Genomic DNA, 17,054 nt, shown 5'->3' on the forward strand with positions numbered 1-17,054 from the left:
AATTCAATTCTTTCTGATTTTAGAAACTGCATTAAAGAAGGGGTGCACCGGTCCTGGAGATACTGCAATACCAGGTCAATGCGTGGAGTGGACAGAGCAAGCTCTTTTTCCATCTCCCTGTTCTAAAAATCCATTTAATATATGGTCCCCAGATAGGGGACGTATCAGATATTAAACTGATAAGAACAGATACTACACTTGATCTTAGCCAAAAGGCCGAGAAGCGATAACCAGAATTGGTTTCAAACTACGGAGCCACCCAAGGATCCTGAAAAGTCCATTTGTGGAGATGAGCTCCTGGACTCCCGTTAAGAAGACATGTTGTCAACCTCTAGATCCCTTACATGCCTGCACTTTTCGGCTTGCTGCTGCTGCAATCCACGCGTTTTAGATCTGCATAACTCCACCTCTTTAAACACAGCACCTTCACCCCCTGCTGTTCCCACCCGCCTCAACACCGTTGGAAGGGAGGAGAACCAATTAAGGCGGGGGGTGGGGTGGAACGAGCAGCTGTCTACCCTTAGCAGGAGGGCTCCTGATTACATACCTCTCCTGCTGCTGCTGCTGCTGGCTGTCCAGCAGCAGACTGAAGGTGGCTGCTGCTGTGCACAGGTATATAAAGGCTCAGAGCCTATTATGACACGCGCAGCCAGCGTTCCATTGCCACATTCCATCTACTGCAGGCAGGATACCTGGCTGGCTGAATGTCGCTGAGAAGCTCACAGAGACCGCCATAAGCAACAGTTTAACAGAATGCCACAGACTAATCAACCAAACTTTTTGGGTTGGGTTCTCTTTTATAGTCTGCAGGCATTAAATGAAAGAAGTCAGTGTTCCAGCAGAAGGAGACAACGTTTCAGAAAAGGCATTGTAGCAAACCAAAAAAGAAATTTTAAGCGCAGCAGAGTAACCAGCGCACATACCTGTTAGCTCAGGTGAGTTTAAAAGGCTGCTGTTGATAACAAGGGCATTTGCTAAATAGATGGTGTGTGTGCAACAATATACTGAAAGGTCAATTATATTGTGCAGCTTATCTCACCACCTGTAGTTATTTAGGTGAAAGCTCCAAAATGCTTGCCTAATATGTCTGTTTATCCAAAAGGAAGTAAAAAGGGAGAGCTAGAAAGATAGCATTGCATCACATTACATGGCAATGCAATGCACAGTTGCTGAAGTTGAACCAAAATGAGCTTGTAATCTGGCTTCTGCAACTTTGAACATGAAAAATCCAATGAGGAGAAGAAAAGCAAAGCCAAAGAGTCCATCCCAAAATCCGACAAACAAGCAAAATGAACAAAAAACATTGAATTCAATTCTTTCTGATTTTAGAAACTGCATTAAAGAAGGGGTGCACCGGTCCTGGAGATACTGCAATACCAGGTCAATGCGTGGAGTGGACAGAGCAAGCTCTTTTTCCATCTCCCTGTTCTAAAAATCCATTTAATATATGGTCCCCAGATAGGGGACGTATCAGATATTAAACTGATAAGAACAGATACTACACTTGATCTTAGCCAAAAGGCCGAGAAGCGATAACCAGAATTGGTTTCAAACTACGGAGCCACCCAAGGATCCTGAAAAGTCCATTTGTGGAGATGAGCTCCTGGACTCCCGTTAAGAAGACATGTTGTCAACCTCTAGATCCCTTACATGCCTGCACTTTTCGGCTTGCTGCTGCTGCAATCCACGCGTTTTAGATCTGCATAACTCCACCTCTTTAAACACAGCACCTTCACCCCCTGCTGTTCCCACCCGCCTCAACACCGTTGGAAGGGAGGAGAACCAATTAAGGCGGGGGGTGGGGTGGAACGAGCAGCTGTCTACCCTTAGCAGGAGGGCTCCTGATTACATACCTCTCCTGCTGCTGCTGCTGCTGGCTGTCCAGCAGCAGACTGAAGGTGGCTGCTGCTGTGCACAGGTATATAAAGGCTCAGAGCCTATTATGACACGCGCAGCCAGCGTTCCATTGCCACATTCCATCTACTGCAGGCAGGATACCTGGCTGGCTGAATGTCGCTGAGAAGCTCACAGAGACCGCCATAAGCAACAGTTTAACAGAATGCCACAGACTAATCAACCAAACTTTTTGGGTTGGGTTCTCTTTTATAGTCTGCAGGCATTAAATGAAAGAAGTCAGTGTTCCAGCAGAAGGAGACAACGTTTCAGAAAAGGCATTGTAGCAAACCAAAAAAGAAATTTTAAGCGCAGCAGAGTAACCAGCGCACATACCTGTTAGCTCAGGTGAGTTTAAAAGGCTGCTGTTGATAACAAGGGCATTTGCTAAATAGATGGTGTGTGTGCAACAATATACTGAAAGGTCAATTATATTGTGCAGCTTATCTCACCACCTGTAGTTATTTAGGTGAAAGCTCCAAAATGCTTGCCTAATATGTCTGTTTATCCAAAAGGAAGTAAAAAGGGAGAGCTAGAAAGATAGCATTGCATCACATTACATGGCAATGCAATGCACAGTTGCTGAAGTTGAACCAAAATGAGCTTGTAATCTGGCTTCTGCAACTTTGAACATGAAAAATCCAATGAGGAGAAGAAAAGCAAAGCCAAAGAGTCCATCCCAAAATCCGACAAACAAGCAAAATGAACAAAAAACATTGAATTCAATTCTTTCTGATTTTAGAAACTGCATTAAAGAAGGGGTGCACCGGTCCTGGAGATACTGCAATACCAGGTCAATGCGTGGAGTGGACAGAGCAAGCTCTTTTTCCATCTCCCTGTTCTAAAAATCCATTTAATATATGGTCCCCAGATAGGGGACGTATCAGATATTAAACTGATAAGAACAGATACTACACTTGATCTTAGCCAAAAGGCCGAGAAGCGATAACCAGAATTGGTTTCAAACTACGGAGCCACCCAAGGATCCTGAAAAGTCCATTTGTGGAGATGAGCTCCTGGACTCCCGTTAAGAAGACATGTTGTCAACCTCTAGATCCCTTACATGCCTGCACTTTTCGGCTTGCTGCTGCTGCAATCCACGCGTTTTAGATCTGCATAACTCCACCTCTTTAAACACAGCACCTTCACCCCCTGCTGTTCCCACCCGCCTCAACACCGTTGGAAGGGAGGAGAACCAATTAAGGCGGGGGGTGGGGTGGAACGAGCAGCTGTCTACCCTTAGCAGGAGGGCTCCTGATTACATACCTCTCCTGCTGCTGCTGCTGCTGGCTGTCCAGCAGCAGACTGAAGGTGGCTGCTGCTGTGCACAGGTATATAAAGGCTCAGAGCCTATTATGACACGCGCAGCCAGCGTTCCATTGCCACATTCCATCTACTGCAGGCAGGATACCTGGCTGGCTGAATGTCGCTGAGAAGCTCACAGAGACCGCCATAAGCAACAGTTTAACAGAATGCCACAGACTAATCAACCAAACTTTTTGGGTTGGGTTCTCTTTTATAGTCTGCAGGCATTAAATGAAAGAAGTCAGTGTTCCAGCAGAAGGAGACAACGTTTCAGAAAAGGCATTGTAGCAAACCAAAAAAGAAATTTTAAGCGCAGCAGAGTAACCAGCGCACATACCTGTTAGCTCAGGTGAGTTTAAAAGGCTGCTGTTGATAACAAGGGCATTTGCTAAATAGATGGTGTGTGTGCAACAATATACTGAAAGGTCAATTATATTGTGCAGCTTATCTCACCACCTGTAGTTATTTAGGTGAAAGCTCCAAAATGCTTGCCTAATATGTCTGTTTATCCAAAAGGAAGTAAAAAGGGAGAGCTAGAAAGATAGCATTGCATCACATTACATGGCAATGCAATGCACAGTTGCTGAAGTTGAACCAAAATGAGCTTGTAATCTGGCTTCTGCAACTTTGAACATGAAAAATCCAATGAGGAGAAGAAAAGCAAAGCCAAAGAGTCCATCCCAAAATCCGACAAACAAGCAAAATGAACAAAAAACATTGAATTCAATTCTTTCTGATTTTAGAAACTGCATTAAAGAAGGGGTGCACCGGTCCTGGAGATACTGCAATACCAGGTCAATGCGTGGAGTGGACAGAGCAAGCTCTTTTTCCATCTCCCTGTTCTAAAAATCCATTTAATATATGGTCCCCAGATAGGGGACGTATCAGATATTAAACTGATAAGAACAGATACTACACTTGATCTTAGCCAAAAGGCCGAGAAGCGATAACCAGAATTGGTTTCAAACTACGGAGCCACCCAAGGATCCTGAAAAGTCCATTTGTGGAGATGAGCTCCTGGACTCCCGTTAAGAAGACATGTTGTCAACCTCTAGATCCCTTACATGCCTGCACTTTTCGGCTTGCTGCTGCTGCAATCCACGCGTTTTAGATCTGCATAACTCCACCTCTTTAAACACAGCACCTTCACCCCCTGCTGTTCCCACCCGCCTCAACACCGTTGGAAGGGAGGAGAACCAATTAAGGCGGGGGGTGGGGTGGAACGAGCAGCTGTCTACCCTTAGCAGGAGGGCTCCTGATTACATACCTCTCCTGCTGCTGCTGCTGCTGGCTGTCCAGCAGCAGACTGAAGGTGGCTGCTGCTGTGCACAGGTATATAAAGGCTCAGAGCCTATTATGACACGCGCAGCCAGCGTTCCATTGCCACATTCCATCTACTGCAGGCAGGATACCTGGCTGGCTGAATGTCGCTGAGAAGCTCACAGAGACCGCCATAAGCAACAGTTAAACAGAATGCCACAGACTAATCAACCAAACTTTTTGGGTTGGGTTCTCTTTTATAGTCTGCAGGCATTAAATGAAAGAAGTCAGTGTTCCAGCAGAAGGAGACAACGTTTCAGAAAAGGCATTGTAGCAAACCAAAAAAGAAATTTTAAGCGCAGCAGAGTAACCAGCGCACATACCTGTTAGCTCAGGTGAGTTTAAAAGGCTGCTGTTGATAACAAGGGCATTTGCTAAATAGATGGTGTGTGTGCAACAATATACTGAAAGGTCAATTATATTGTGCAGCTTATCTCACCACCTGTAGTTATTTAGGTGAAAGCTCCAAAATGCTTGCCTAATATGTCTGTTTATCCAAAAGGAAGTAAAAAGGGAGAGCTAGAAAGATAGCATTGCATCACATTACATGGCAATGCAATGCACAGTTGCTGAAGTTGAACCAAAATGAGCTTGTAATCTGGCTTCTGCAACTTTGAACATGAAAAATCCAATGAGGAGAAGAAAAGCAAAGCCAAAGAGTCCATCCCAAAATCCGACAAACAAGCAAAATGAACAAAAAACATTGAATTCAATTCTTTCTGATTTTAGAAACTGCATTAAAGAAGGGGTGCACCGGTCCTGGAGATACTGCAATACCAGGTCAATGCGTGGAGTGGACAGAGCAAGCTCTTTTTCCATCTCCCTGTTCTAAAAATCCATTTAATATATGGTCCCCAGATAGGGGACGTATCAGATATTAAACTGATAAGAACAGATTTTTTCTTTTTTTAAGCCCGAATTCGTGTACAAAACCCGAGTGCGCTTAAAAAAGTGACAAGTGCCACAAAAAAAGTGCACTAGGATGCTGGTCTAATTGAAACCCTCTCCAAAAGGAGAAGGGTCCCCCAAACCATTCCCCGTCCCTCCGAGCCAAAAGGCTACAGCGAGGAACAGGGACAAAAAGCCACCTCCAGCCGAAGCCAGAGGCGACCCAATCTTACCCCCAGCACCTGCCCGAGTTCTCACCCGATCAAGGCACTGGGAGCCAAAGACTGTGCTCCCCACCCGGAAGAGGGGAGCCAACAACACTCTCCTCCCGAAAGAGGAGAGCCAGGGGGGTTCAGGGGGGAGCGGAACCTGATGGCCACACACCCTCCCCCTAGACCTGCCAAGAGAGGAACCCGTAAGGGAACCGCATCCCGACAAAATCCTAGTAGGACGTGACACACGTGAATAAGTGGACACACAGTGACAAAGAAATTAAATAAATAGTGAAGGTTTCACAGTATAATACTGCCCAGACCTTCGACCGGGAACTGAAAAATTCCCCATCCTAAGGCCAGAAGGCCCGGAATAAGGGTGTGTGCGAAGAAAGAAAATTTGAAGTGCTTGTGCAAATGTGCCATAAACTCAAGTGGGGTTCCCAATCCCAGTGAGTTAAGGCACCCCAGGGTCACCACTCCTGGGGCACTTCACACTTCGGGCTTTCGATCTTCCCCGGCCCAATGGCGTCGATCCTGGGGGGCCATGCTTTCCACCAGATGACTATATTAGCCACCTGAGGTACTAACAAGCGCCTAAACCCCAGTGTGCATAATGTATCAATCTACTAGGGCGGCCAACATCCAAAACCGCCTTTTCGAAAGATACTACACTTGATCTTAGCCAAAAGGCCGAGAAGCGATAACCAGAATTGGTTTCAAACTACGGAGCCACCCAAGGATCCTGAAAAGTCCATTTGTGGAGATGAGCTCCTGGACTCCCGTTAAGAAGACATGTTGTCAACCTCTAGATCCCTTACATGCCTGCACTTTTCGGCTTGCTGCTGCTGCAATCCACGCGTTTTAGATCTGCATAACTCCACCTCTTTAAACACAGCACCTTCACCCCCTGCTGTTCCCACCCGCCTCAACACCGTTGGAAGGGAGGAGAACCAATTAAGGCGGGGGGTGGGGTGGAACGAGCAGCTGTCTACCCTTAGCAGGAGGGCTCCTGATTACATACCTCTCCTGCTGCTGCTGCTGCTGGCTGTCCAGCAGCAGACTGAAGGTGGCTGCTGCTGTGCACAGGTATATAAAGGCTCAGAGCCTATTATGACACGTGCAGCCAGCGTTCCATTGCCACATTCCATCTACTGCAGGCAGGATACCTGGCTGGCTGAATGTCGCTGAGAAGCTCACAGAGACCGCCATAAGCAACAGTTTAACAGAATGCCACAGACTAATCAACCAAACTTTTTGGGTTGGGTTCTCTTTTATAGTCTGCAGGCATTAAATGAAAGAAGTCAGTGTTTCAGCAGAAGGAGACAACGTTTCAGAAAAGGCATTGTAGCAAACCAAAAAAGAAATTTTAAGCGCAGCAGAGTAACCAGCGCACATACCTGTTAGCTCAGGTGAGTTTAAAAGGCTGCTGTTGATAACAAGGGCATTTGCTAAATAGATGGTGTGTGTGCAACAATATACTCAAAGGTCAATTATATTGTGCAGCTTATCTCACCACCTGTAGTTATTTAGGTGAAAGCTCCAAAATGCTTGCCTAATATGTCTGTTTATCCAAAAGGAAGTAAAAAGGGAGAGCTAGAAAGATAGCATTGCATCACATTACATGGCAATGCAATGCACAGTTGCTGAAGTTGAACCAAAATGAGCTTGTAATCTGGCTTCTGCAACTTTGAACATGAAAAATCCAATGAGGAGAAGAAAAGCAAAGCCAAAGAGTCCATCCCAAAATCCGACAAACAAGCAAAATGAACAAAAAACATTGAATTCAATTCTTTCTGATTTTAGAAACTGCATTAAAGAAGGGGTGCACCGGTCCTGGAGATACTGCAATACCAGGTCAATGCGTGGAGTGGACAGAGCAAGCTCTTTTTCCATCTCCCTGTTCTAAAAATCCATTTAATATATGGTCCCCAGATAGGGGACGTATCAGATATTAAACTGATAAGAACAGATACTACACTTGATCTTAGCCAAAAGGCCGAGAAGCGATAACCAGAATTGGTTTCAAACTACGGAGCCACCCAAGGATCCTGAAAAGTCCATTTGTGGAGATGAGCTCCTGGACTCCCGTTAAGAAGACATGTTGTCAACCTCTAGATCCCTTACATGCCTGCACTTTTCGGCTTGCTGCTGCTGCAATCCACGCGTTTTAGATCTGCATAACTCCACCTCTTTAAACACAGCACCTTCACCCCCTGCTGTTCCCACCCGCCTCAACACCGTTGGAAGGGAGGAGAACCAATTAAGGCGGGGGGTGGGGTGGAACGAGCAGCTGTCTACCCTTAGCAGGAGGGCTCCTGATTACATACCTCTCCTGCTGCTGCTGCTGCTGGCTGTCCAGCAGCAGACTGAAGGTGGCTGCTGCTGTGCACAGGTATATAAAGGCTCAGAGCCTATTATGACACGCGCAGCCAGCGTTCCATTGCCACATTCCATCTACTGCAGGCAGGATACCTGGCTGGCTGAATGTCGCTGAGAAGCTCACAGAGACCGCCATAAGCAACAGTTTAACAGAATGCCACAGACTAATCAACCAAACTTTTTGGGTTGGGTTCTCTTTTATAGTCTGCAGGCATTAAATGAAAGAAGTCAGTGTTCCAGCAGAAGGAGACAACGTTTCAGAAAAGGCATTGTAGCAAACCAAAAAAGAAATTTTAAGCGCAGCAGAGTAACCAGCGCACATACCTGTTAGCTCAGGTGAGTTTAAAAGGCTGCTGTTGATAACAAGGGCATTTGCTAAATAGATGGTGTGTGTGCAACAATATACTGAAAGGTCAATTATATTGTGCAGCTTATCTCACCACCTGTAGTTATTTAGGTGAAAGCTCCAAAATGTTTGCCTAATATGTCTGTTTATCCAAAAGGAAGTAAAAAGGGAGAGCTAGAAAGATAGCATTGCATCACATTACATGGCAATGCAATGCACAGTTGCTGAAGTTGAACCAAAATGAGCTTGTAATCTGGCTTCTGCAACTTTGAACATGAAAAATCCAATGAGGAGAAGAAAAGCAAAGCCAAAGAGTCCATCCCAAAATCCGACAAACAAGCAAAATGAACAAAAAACATTGAATTCAATTCTTTCTGATTTTAGAAACTGCATTAAAGAAGGGGTGCACCGGTCCTGGAGATACTGCAATACCAGGTCAATGCGTGGAGTGGACAGAGCAAGCTCTTTTTCCATCTCCCTGTTCTAAAAATCCATTTAATATATGGTCCCCAGATAGGGGACGTATCAGATATTAAACTGATAAGAACAGATACTACACTTGATCTTAGCCAAAAGGCCGAGAAGCGATAACCAGAATTGGTTTCAAACTACGGAGCCACCCAAGGATCCTGAAAAGTCCATTTGTGGAGATGAGCTCCTGGACTCCCGTTAAGAAGACATGTTGTCAACCTCTAGATCCCTTACATGCCTGCACTTTTCGGCTTGCTGCTGCTGCAATCCACGCGTTTTAGATCTGCATAACTCCACCTCTTTAAACACAGCACCTTCACCCCCTGCTGTTCCCACCCGCCTCAACACCGTTGGAAGGGAGGAGAACCAATTAAGGCGGGGGGTGGGGTGGAACGAGCAGCTGTCTACCCTTAGCAGGAGGGCTCCTGATTACATACCTCTCCTGCTGCTGCTGCTGCTGGCTGTCCAGCAGCAGACTGAAGGTGGCTGCTGCTGTGCACAGGTATATAAAGGCTCAGAGCCTATTATGACACGCGCAGCCAGCGTTCCATTGCCACATTCCATCTACTGCAGGCAGGATACCTGGCTGGCTGAATGTCGCTGAGAAGCTCACAGAGACCGCCATAAGCAACAGTTTAACAGAATGCCACAGACTAATCAACCAAACTTTTTGGGTTGGGTTCTCTTTTATAGTCTGCAGGCATTAAATGAAAGAAGTCAGTGTTCCAGCAGAAGGAGACAACGTTTCAGAAAAGGCATTGTAGCAAACCAAAAAAGAAATTTTAAGCGCAGCAGAGTAACCAGCGCACATACCTGTTAGCTCAGGTGAGTTTAAAAGGCTGCTGTTGATAACAAGGGCATTTGCTAAATAGATGGTGTGTGTGCAACAATATACTGAAAGGTCAATTATATTGTGCAGCTTATCTCACCACCTGTAGTTATTTAGGTGAAAGCTCCAAAATGCTTGCCTAATATGTCTGTTTATCCAAAAGGAAGTAAAAAGGGAGAGCTAGAAAGATAGCATTGCATCACATTACATGGCAATGCAATGCACAGTTGCTGAAGTTGAACCAAAATGAGCTTGTAATCTGGCTTCTGCAACTTTGAACATGAAAAATCCAATGAGGAGAAGAAAAGCAAAGCCAAAGAGTCCATTCCAAAATCCGACAAACAAGCAAAATGAACAAAAAACATTGAATTCAATTCTTTCTGATTTTACAAACTGCATTAAAGAAGGGGTGCACCGGTCCTGGAGATACTGCAATACCAGGTCAATGCGTGGAGTGGACAGAGCAAGCTCTTTTTCCATCTCCCTGTTCTAAAAATCCATTTTATATATGGTCCCCAGATAGGGGACGTATCAGATATTAAACTGATAAGAACAGATACTACACTTGATCTTAGCCAAATGGCCGAGAAGCGATAACCAGAATTGGTTTCAAACTACGGAGCCACCCAAGGATCCTGAAAAGTCCATTTGTGGAGATGAGCTCCTGGACTCCCGTTAAGAAGACATGTTGTCAACCTCTAGATCCCTTACATGCCTGCACTTTTCGGCTTGCTGCTGCTGCAATCCACGCGTTTTAGATCTGCATAACTCCACCTCTTTAAACACAGCACCTTCACCCCCTGCTGTTCCCACCCGCCTCAACACCGTTGGAAGGGAGGAGAACCAATTAAGGCGGGGGGTGGGGTGGAACGAGCAGCTGTCTACCCTTAGCAGGAGGGCTCCTGATTACATACCTCTCCTGCTGCTGCTGCTGCTGGCTGTCCAGCAGCAGACTGAAGGTGGCTGCTGCTGTGCACAGGTATATAAAGGCTCAGAGCCTATTATGACACGCGCAGCCAGCGTTCCATTGCCACATTCCATCTACTGCAGGCAGGATACCTGGCTGGCTGAATGTCGCTGAGAAGCTCACAGAGACCGCCATAAGCAACAGTTTAACAGAATGCCACAGACTAATCAACCAAACTTTTTGGGTTGGGTTCTCTTTTATAGTCTGCAGGCATTAAATGAAAGAAGTCAGTGTTCCAGCAGAAGGAGACAACGTTTCAGAAAAGGCATTGTAGCAAACCAAAAAAGAAATTTTAAGCGCAGCAGAGTAACCAGCGCACATACCTGTTAGCTCAGGTGAGTTTAAAAGGCTGCTGTTGATAACAAGGGCATTTGCTAAATAGATGGTGTGTGTGCAACAATATACTGAAAGGTCAATTATATTGTGCAGCTTATCTCACCACCTGTAGTTATTTAGGTGAAAGCTCCAAAATGCTTGCCTAATATGTCTGTTTATCCAAAAGGAAGTAAAAAGGGAGAGCTAGAAAGATAGCATTGCATCACATTACATGGCAATGCAATGCACAGTTGCTGAAGTTGAACCAAAATGAGCTTGTAATCTGGCTTCTGCAACTTTGAACATGAAAAATCCAATGAGGAGAAGAAAAGCAAAGCCAAAGAGTCCATCCCAAAATCCGACAAACAAGCAAAATGAACAAAAAACATTGAATTCAATTCTTTCTGATTTTAGAAACTGCATTAAAGAAGGGGTGCACCGGTCCTGGAGATACTGCAATACCAGGTCAATGCGTGGAGTGGACAGAGCAAGCTCTTTTTCCATCTCCCTGTTCTAAAAATCCATTTAATATATGGTCCCCAGATAGGGGACGTATCAGATATTAAACTGATAAGAACAGATACTACACTTGATCTTAGCCAAAAGGCCGAGAAGCGATAACCAGAATTGGTTTCAAACTACGGAGCCACCCAAGGATCCTGAAAAGTCCATTTGTGGAGATGAGCTCCTGGACTCCCGTTAAGAAGACATGTTGTCAACCTCTAGATCCCTTACATGCCTGCACTTTTTGGCTTGCTGCTGCTGCAATCCACGCGTTTTAGATCTGCATAACTCCACCTCTTTAAACACAGCACCTTCACCCCCTGCTGTTCCCACCCGCCTCAACACCGTTGGAAGGGAGGAGAACCAATTAAGGCGGGGGGTGGGGTGGAACGAGCAGCTGTCTACCCTTAGCAGGAGGGCTCCTGATTACATACCTCTCCTGCTGCTGCTGCTGCTGGCTGTCCAGCAGCAGACTGAAGGTGGCTGCTGCTGTGCACAGGTATATAAAGGCTCAGAGCCTATTATGACACGCGCAGCCAGCGTTCCATTGCCACATTCCATCTACTGCAGGCAGGATACCTGGCTGGCTGAATGTCGCTGAGAAGCTCACAGAGACCGCCATAAGCAACAGTTTAACAGAATGCCACAGACTAATCAACCAAACTTTTTGGGTTGGGTTCTCTTTTATAGTCTGCAGGCATTAAATGAAAGAAGTCAGTGTTCCAGCAGAAGGAGACAACGTTTCAGAAAAGGCATTGTAGCAAACCAAAAAAGAAATTTTAAGCGCAGCAGAGTAACCAGCGCACATACCTGTTAGCTCAGGTGAGTTTAAAAGGCTGCTGTTGATAACAAGGGCATTTGCTAAATAGATGGTGTGTGTGCAACAATATACTGAAAGGTCAATTATATTGTGCAGCTTATCTCACCACCTGTAGTTATTTAGGTGAAAGCTCCAAAATGCTTGCCTAATATGTCTGTTTATCCAAAAGGAAGTAAAAAGGGAGAGCTAGAAAGATAGCATTGCATCACATTACATGGCAATGCAATGCACAGTTGCTGAAGTTGAACCAAAATGAGCTTGTAATCTGGCTTCTGCAACTTTGAACATGAAAAATCCAATGAGGAGAAGAAAAGCAAAGCCAAAGAGTCCATCCCAAAATCCGACAAACAAGCAAAATGAACAAAAAACATTGAATTCAATTCTTTCTGATTTTAGAAACTGCATTAAAGAAGGGGTGCACCGGTCCTGGAGATACTGCAATACCAGGTCAATGCGTGGAGTGGACAGAGCAAGCTCTTTTTCCATCTCCCTGTTCTAAAAATCCATTTAATATATGGTCCCCAGATAGGGGACGTATCAGATATTAAACTGATAAGAACAGATACTACACTTGATCTTAGCCAAAAGGCCGAGAAGCGATAACCAGAATTGGTTTCAAACTACGGAGCCACCCAAGGATCCTGAAAAGTCCATTTGTGGAGATGAGCTCCTGGACTCCCGTTAAGAAGACATGTTGTCAACCTCTAGATCCCTTACATGCCTGCACTTTTCGGCTTGCTGCTGCTGCAATCCACGCGTTTTAGATCTGCATAACTCCACCTCTTTAAACACAGCACCTTCACCCCCTGCTGTTCCCACCCGCCTCAACACCGTTGGAAGGGAGGAGAACCAATTAAGGCGGGGGGTGGGGTGGAACGAGCAGCTGTCTACCCTTAGCAGGAGGGCTCCTGATTACATACCTCTCCTGCTGCTGCTGCTGCTGGCTGTCCAGCAGCAGACTGAAGGTGGCTGCTGCTGTGCACAGGTATATAAAGGCTCAGAGCCTATTATGACACGCGCAGCCAGCGTTCCATTGCCACATTCCATCTACTGCAGGCAGGATACCTGGCTGGCTGAATGTCGCTGAGAAGCTCACAGAGACCGCCATAAGCAACAGTTTAACAGAATGCCACAGACTAATCAACCAAACTTTTTGGGTTGGGTTCTCTTTTATAGTCTGCAGGCATTAAATGAAAGAAGTCAGTGTTCCAGCAGAAGGAGACAACGTTTCAGAAAAGGCATTGTAGCAAACCAAAAAAGAAATTTTAAGCGCAGCAGAGTAACCAGCGCACATACCTGTTAGCTCAGGTGAGTTTAAAAGGCTGCTGTTGATAACAAGGGCATTTGCTAAATAGATGGTGTGTGTGCAACAATATACTGAAAGGTCAATTATATTGTGCAGCTTATCTCACCACCTGTAGTTATTTAGGTGAAAGCTCCAAAATGCTTGCCTAATATGTCTGTTTATCCAAAAGGAAGTAAAAAGGGAGAGCTAGAAAGATAGCATTGCATCACATTACATGGCAATGCAATGCACAGTTGCTGAAGTTGAACCAAAATGAGCTTGTAATCTGGCTTCTGCAACTTTGAACATGAAAAATCCAATGAGGAGAAGAAAAGCAAAGCCAAAGAGTCCATCCCAAAATCCGACAAACAAGCAAAATGAACAAAAAACATTGAATTCAATTCTTTCTGATTTTAGAAACTGCATTAAAGAAGGGGTGCACCGGTCCTGGAGATACTGCAATACCAGGTCAATGCGTGGAGTGGACAGAGCAAGCTCTTTTTCCATCTCCCTGTTCTAAAAATCCATTTAATATATGGTCCCCAGATAGGGGACGTATCAGATATTAAACTGATAAGAACAGATACTACACTTGATCTTAGCCAAAAGGCCGAGAAGCGATAACCAGAATTGGTTTCAAACTACGGAGCCACCCAAGGATCCTGAAAAGTCCATTTGTGGAGATGAGCTCCTGGACTCCCGTTAAGAAGACATGTTGTCAACCTCTAGATCCCTTACATGCCTGCACTTTTCGGCTTGCTGCTGCTGCAATCCACGCGTTTTAGATCTGCATAACTCCACCTCTTTAAACACAGCACCTTCACCCCCTGCTGTTCCCACCCGCCTCAACACCGTTGGAAGGGAGGAGAACCAATTAAGGCGGGGGGTGGAGTGGAACGAGCAGCTGTCTACCCTTAGCAGGAGGGCTCCTGATTACATACCTCTCCTGCTGCTGCTGCTGCTGGCTGTCCAGCAGCAGACTGAAGGTGGCTGCTGCTGTGCACAGGTATATAAAGGCTCAGAGCCTATTATGACACGCGCAGCCAGCGTTCCATTGCCACATTCCATCTACTGCAGGCAGGATACCTGGCTGGCTGAATGTCGCTGAGAAGCTCACAGAGACCGCCATAAGCAACAGTTTAACAGAATGCCACAGACTAATCAACCAAACTTTTTGGGTTGGGTTCTCTTTTATAGTCTGCAGGCATTAAATGAAAGAAGTCAGTGTTCCAGCAGAAGGAGACAACGTTTCAGAAAAGGCATTGTAGCAAACCAAAAAAGAAATTTTAAGCGCAGCAGAGTAACCAGCGCACATACCTGTTAGCTCAGGTGAGTTTAAAAGGCTGCTGTTGATAACAAGGGCATTTGCTAAATAGATGGTGTGTGTGCAACAATATACTGAAAGGTCAATTATATTGTGCAGCTTATCTCACCACCTGTAGTTATTTAGGTGAAAGCTCCAAAATGCTTGCCTAATATGTCTGTTTATCCAAAAGGAAGTAAAAAGGGAGAGCTAGAAAGATAGCATTGCATCACATTACATGGCAATGCAATGCACAGTTGCTGAAGTTGAACCAAAATGAGCTTGTAATCTGGCTTCTGCAACTTTGAACATGAAAAATCCAATGAGGAGAAGAAAAGCAAAGCCAAAGAGTCCATCCCAAAATCCGACAAACAAGCAAAATGAACAAAAAACATTGAATTCAATTCTTTCTGATTTTAGAAACTGCATTAAAGAAGGGGTGCACCGGTCCTGGAGATACTGCAATACCAGGTCAATGCGTGGAGTGGACAGAGCAAGCTCTTTTTCCATCTCCCTGTTCTAAAAATCCATTTAATATATGGTCCCCAGATAGGGGACGTATCAGATATTAAACTGATAAGAACAGATACTACACTTGATCTTAGCCAAAAGGCCGAGAAGCGATAACCAGAATTGGTTTCAAACTACGGAGCCACCCAAGGATCCTGAAAAGTCCATTTGTGGAGATGAGCTCCTGGACTCCCGTTAAGAAGACATGTTGTCAACCTCTAGATCCCTTACATGCCTGCACTTTTCGGCTTGCTGCTGCTGCAATCCACGCGTTTTAGATCTGCATAACTCCACCTCTTTAAACACAGCACCTTCACCCCCTGCTGTTCCCACCCGCCTCAACACCGTTGGAAGGGAGGAGAACCAATTAAGGCGGGGGGTGGGGTGGAACGAGCAGCTGTCTACCCTTAGCAGGAGGGCTCCTGATTACATACCTCTCCTGCTGCTGCTGCTGCTGGCTGTCCAGCAGCAGACTGAAGGTGGCTGCTGCTGTGCACAGGTATATAAAGGCTCAGAGCCTATTATGACACGCGCAGCCAGCGTTCCATTGCCACATTCCATCTACTGCAGGCAGGATACCTGGCTGGCTGAATGTCGCTGAGAAGCTCACAGAGACCGCCATAAGCAACAGTTTAACAGAATGCCACAGACTAATCAACCAAACTTTTTGGGTTGGGTTCTCTTTTATAGTCTGCAGGCATTAAATGAAAGAAGTCAGTGTTCCAGCAGAAGGAGACAACGTTTCAGAAAAGGCATTGTAGCAAACCAAAAAAGAAATTTTAAGCGCAGCAGAGTAACCAGCGCACATACCTGTTAGCTCAGGTGAGTTTAAAAGGCTGCTGTTGATAACAAGGGCATTTGCTAAATAGATGGTGTGTGTGCAACAATATACTGAAAGGTCAATTATATTGTGCAGCTTATCTCACCACCTGTAGTTATTTAGGTGAAAGCTCCAAAATGCTTGCCTAATATGTCTGTTTATCCAAAAGGAAGTAAAAAGGGAGAGCTAGAAAGATAGCATTGCATCACATTACATGGCAATGCAATGCACAGTTGCTGAAGTTGAACCAAAATGAGCTTGTAATCTGGCTTCTGCAACTTTGAACATGAAAAATCCAATGAGGAGAAGAAAAGCAAAGCCAAAGAGTCCATCCCAAAATCCGACAAACAAGCAAAATGAACAAAAAACATTGAATTCAATTCTTTCTGATTTTAGAAACTGCATTAAAGAAGGGGTGCACCGGTCCTGGAGATACTGCAATACCAGGTCAATGCGTGGAGTGGACAGAGCAAGCTCTTTTTCCATCTCCCTGTTCTAAAAATCCATTTAATATATGGTCCCCAGATAGGGGACGTATCAGATATTAAACTGATAAGAACAGATACTACACTTGATCTTAGCCAAAAGGCCGAGAAGCGATAACCAGAATTGGTTTCAAACTACGGAGCCACCCAAGGATCCTGAAAAGTCCATTTGTGGAGATGAGCTCCTGGACTCCCGTTAAGAAGACATGTTGTCAACTTCTAGATCCCTTACATGCCTGCACTTTTCGGCTTGCTGCTGCTGCAATCCACGCGTTTTAGATCTGCATAACTCCACCTCTTTAAACACAGCACCTTCACCCCCTGCTGTTCCCACCCGCCTCAACACCGTTGGAAGGGAGGAGAACCAATTAAGGCGGGGGGTGGGGTGGAACGAGCAGC

General features: G+C 45.4%; 12 non-coding genes and 2 pseudogenes across 12 annotated transcripts; all 14 read right to left on the reverse strand.

Moving 5' to 3' along the window:
• Positions 1–37: 37 nt before the first annotated feature.
• LOC141213996 (U2 spliceosomal RNA) lies at positions 38–228 on the reverse strand. Its single transcript, XR_012283327.1, has one exon. It is a non-coding gene; the product is annotated as a U2 spliceosomal RNA (small nuclear RNA).
• Positions 229–1,343: 1,115 nt separating this feature from the next.
• Positions 1,344–1,534, reverse strand: LOC141214007 (U2 spliceosomal RNA). The gene has a single exon (XR_012283338.1). It is a non-coding gene; the product is annotated as a U2 spliceosomal RNA (small nuclear RNA).
• A 1,115-nt stretch (positions 1,535–2,649) lies between these two features.
• Positions 2,650–2,840, reverse strand: LOC141214018 (U2 spliceosomal RNA). Its single transcript, XR_012283349.1, has one exon. It is a non-coding gene; the product is annotated as a U2 spliceosomal RNA (small nuclear RNA).
• A 1,115-nt stretch (positions 2,841–3,955) lies between these two features.
• LOC141214029 (U2 spliceosomal RNA) lies at positions 3,956–4,146 on the reverse strand. Its single transcript, XR_012283360.1, has one exon. It is a non-coding gene; the product is annotated as a U2 spliceosomal RNA (small nuclear RNA).
• A 1,115-nt stretch (positions 4,147–5,261) lies between these two features.
• LOC141214091 (U2 spliceosomal RNA) lies at positions 5,262–5,469 on the reverse strand (annotated as a pseudogene).
• A 762-nt stretch (positions 5,470–6,231) lies between these two features.
• Positions 6,232–6,323, reverse strand: LOC141214154 (U2 spliceosomal RNA; annotated as a pseudogene).
• A 1,115-nt stretch (positions 6,324–7,438) lies between these two features.
• LOC141214040 (U2 spliceosomal RNA) lies at positions 7,439–7,629 on the reverse strand. The gene has a single exon (XR_012283371.1). It is a non-coding gene; the product is annotated as a U2 spliceosomal RNA (small nuclear RNA).
• Positions 7,630–8,744: 1,115 nt separating this feature from the next.
• Positions 8,745–8,935, reverse strand: LOC141214052 (U2 spliceosomal RNA). The gene has a single exon (XR_012283382.1). It is a non-coding gene; the product is annotated as a U2 spliceosomal RNA (small nuclear RNA).
• Positions 8,936–10,050: 1,115 nt separating this feature from the next.
• On the reverse strand, positions 10,051–10,241 carry LOC141214034 (U2 spliceosomal RNA). The gene has a single exon (XR_012283365.1). It is a non-coding gene; the product is annotated as a U2 spliceosomal RNA (small nuclear RNA).
• A 1,115-nt stretch (positions 10,242–11,356) lies between these two features.
• LOC141214063 (U2 spliceosomal RNA) lies at positions 11,357–11,547 on the reverse strand. Its single transcript, XR_012283393.1, has one exon. It is a non-coding gene; the product is annotated as a U2 spliceosomal RNA (small nuclear RNA).
• Positions 11,548–12,662: 1,115 nt separating this feature from the next.
• LOC141214074 (U2 spliceosomal RNA) lies at positions 12,663–12,853 on the reverse strand. The gene has a single exon (XR_012283404.1). It is a non-coding gene; the product is annotated as a U2 spliceosomal RNA (small nuclear RNA).
• A 1,115-nt stretch (positions 12,854–13,968) lies between these two features.
• Positions 13,969–14,159, reverse strand: LOC141214085 (U2 spliceosomal RNA). Its single transcript, XR_012283413.1, has one exon. It is a non-coding gene; the product is annotated as a U2 spliceosomal RNA (small nuclear RNA).
• A 1,115-nt stretch (positions 14,160–15,274) lies between these two features.
• On the reverse strand, positions 15,275–15,465 carry LOC141214096 (U2 spliceosomal RNA). The gene has a single exon (XR_012283422.1). It is a non-coding gene; the product is annotated as a U2 spliceosomal RNA (small nuclear RNA).
• A 1,115-nt stretch (positions 15,466–16,580) lies between these two features.
• Positions 16,581–16,771, reverse strand: LOC141214109 (U2 spliceosomal RNA). The gene has a single exon (XR_012283430.1). It is a non-coding gene; the product is annotated as a U2 spliceosomal RNA (small nuclear RNA).
• Between the last annotated feature and the right edge of the window lie 283 nt (positions 16,772–17,054).

The sequence above is a fragment of the Phyllobates terribilis genome, unplaced genomic scaffold, assembly GCF_046119375.1.
Source record: "Phyllobates terribilis strain yellow unplaced genomic scaffold, ASM4611937v1 Scaffold_213__1_contigs__length_3403324, whole genome shotgun sequence".
Classification (NCBI taxonomy): domain Eukaryota; kingdom Metazoa; phylum Chordata; class Amphibia; order Anura; family Dendrobatidae; genus Phyllobates; species Phyllobates terribilis.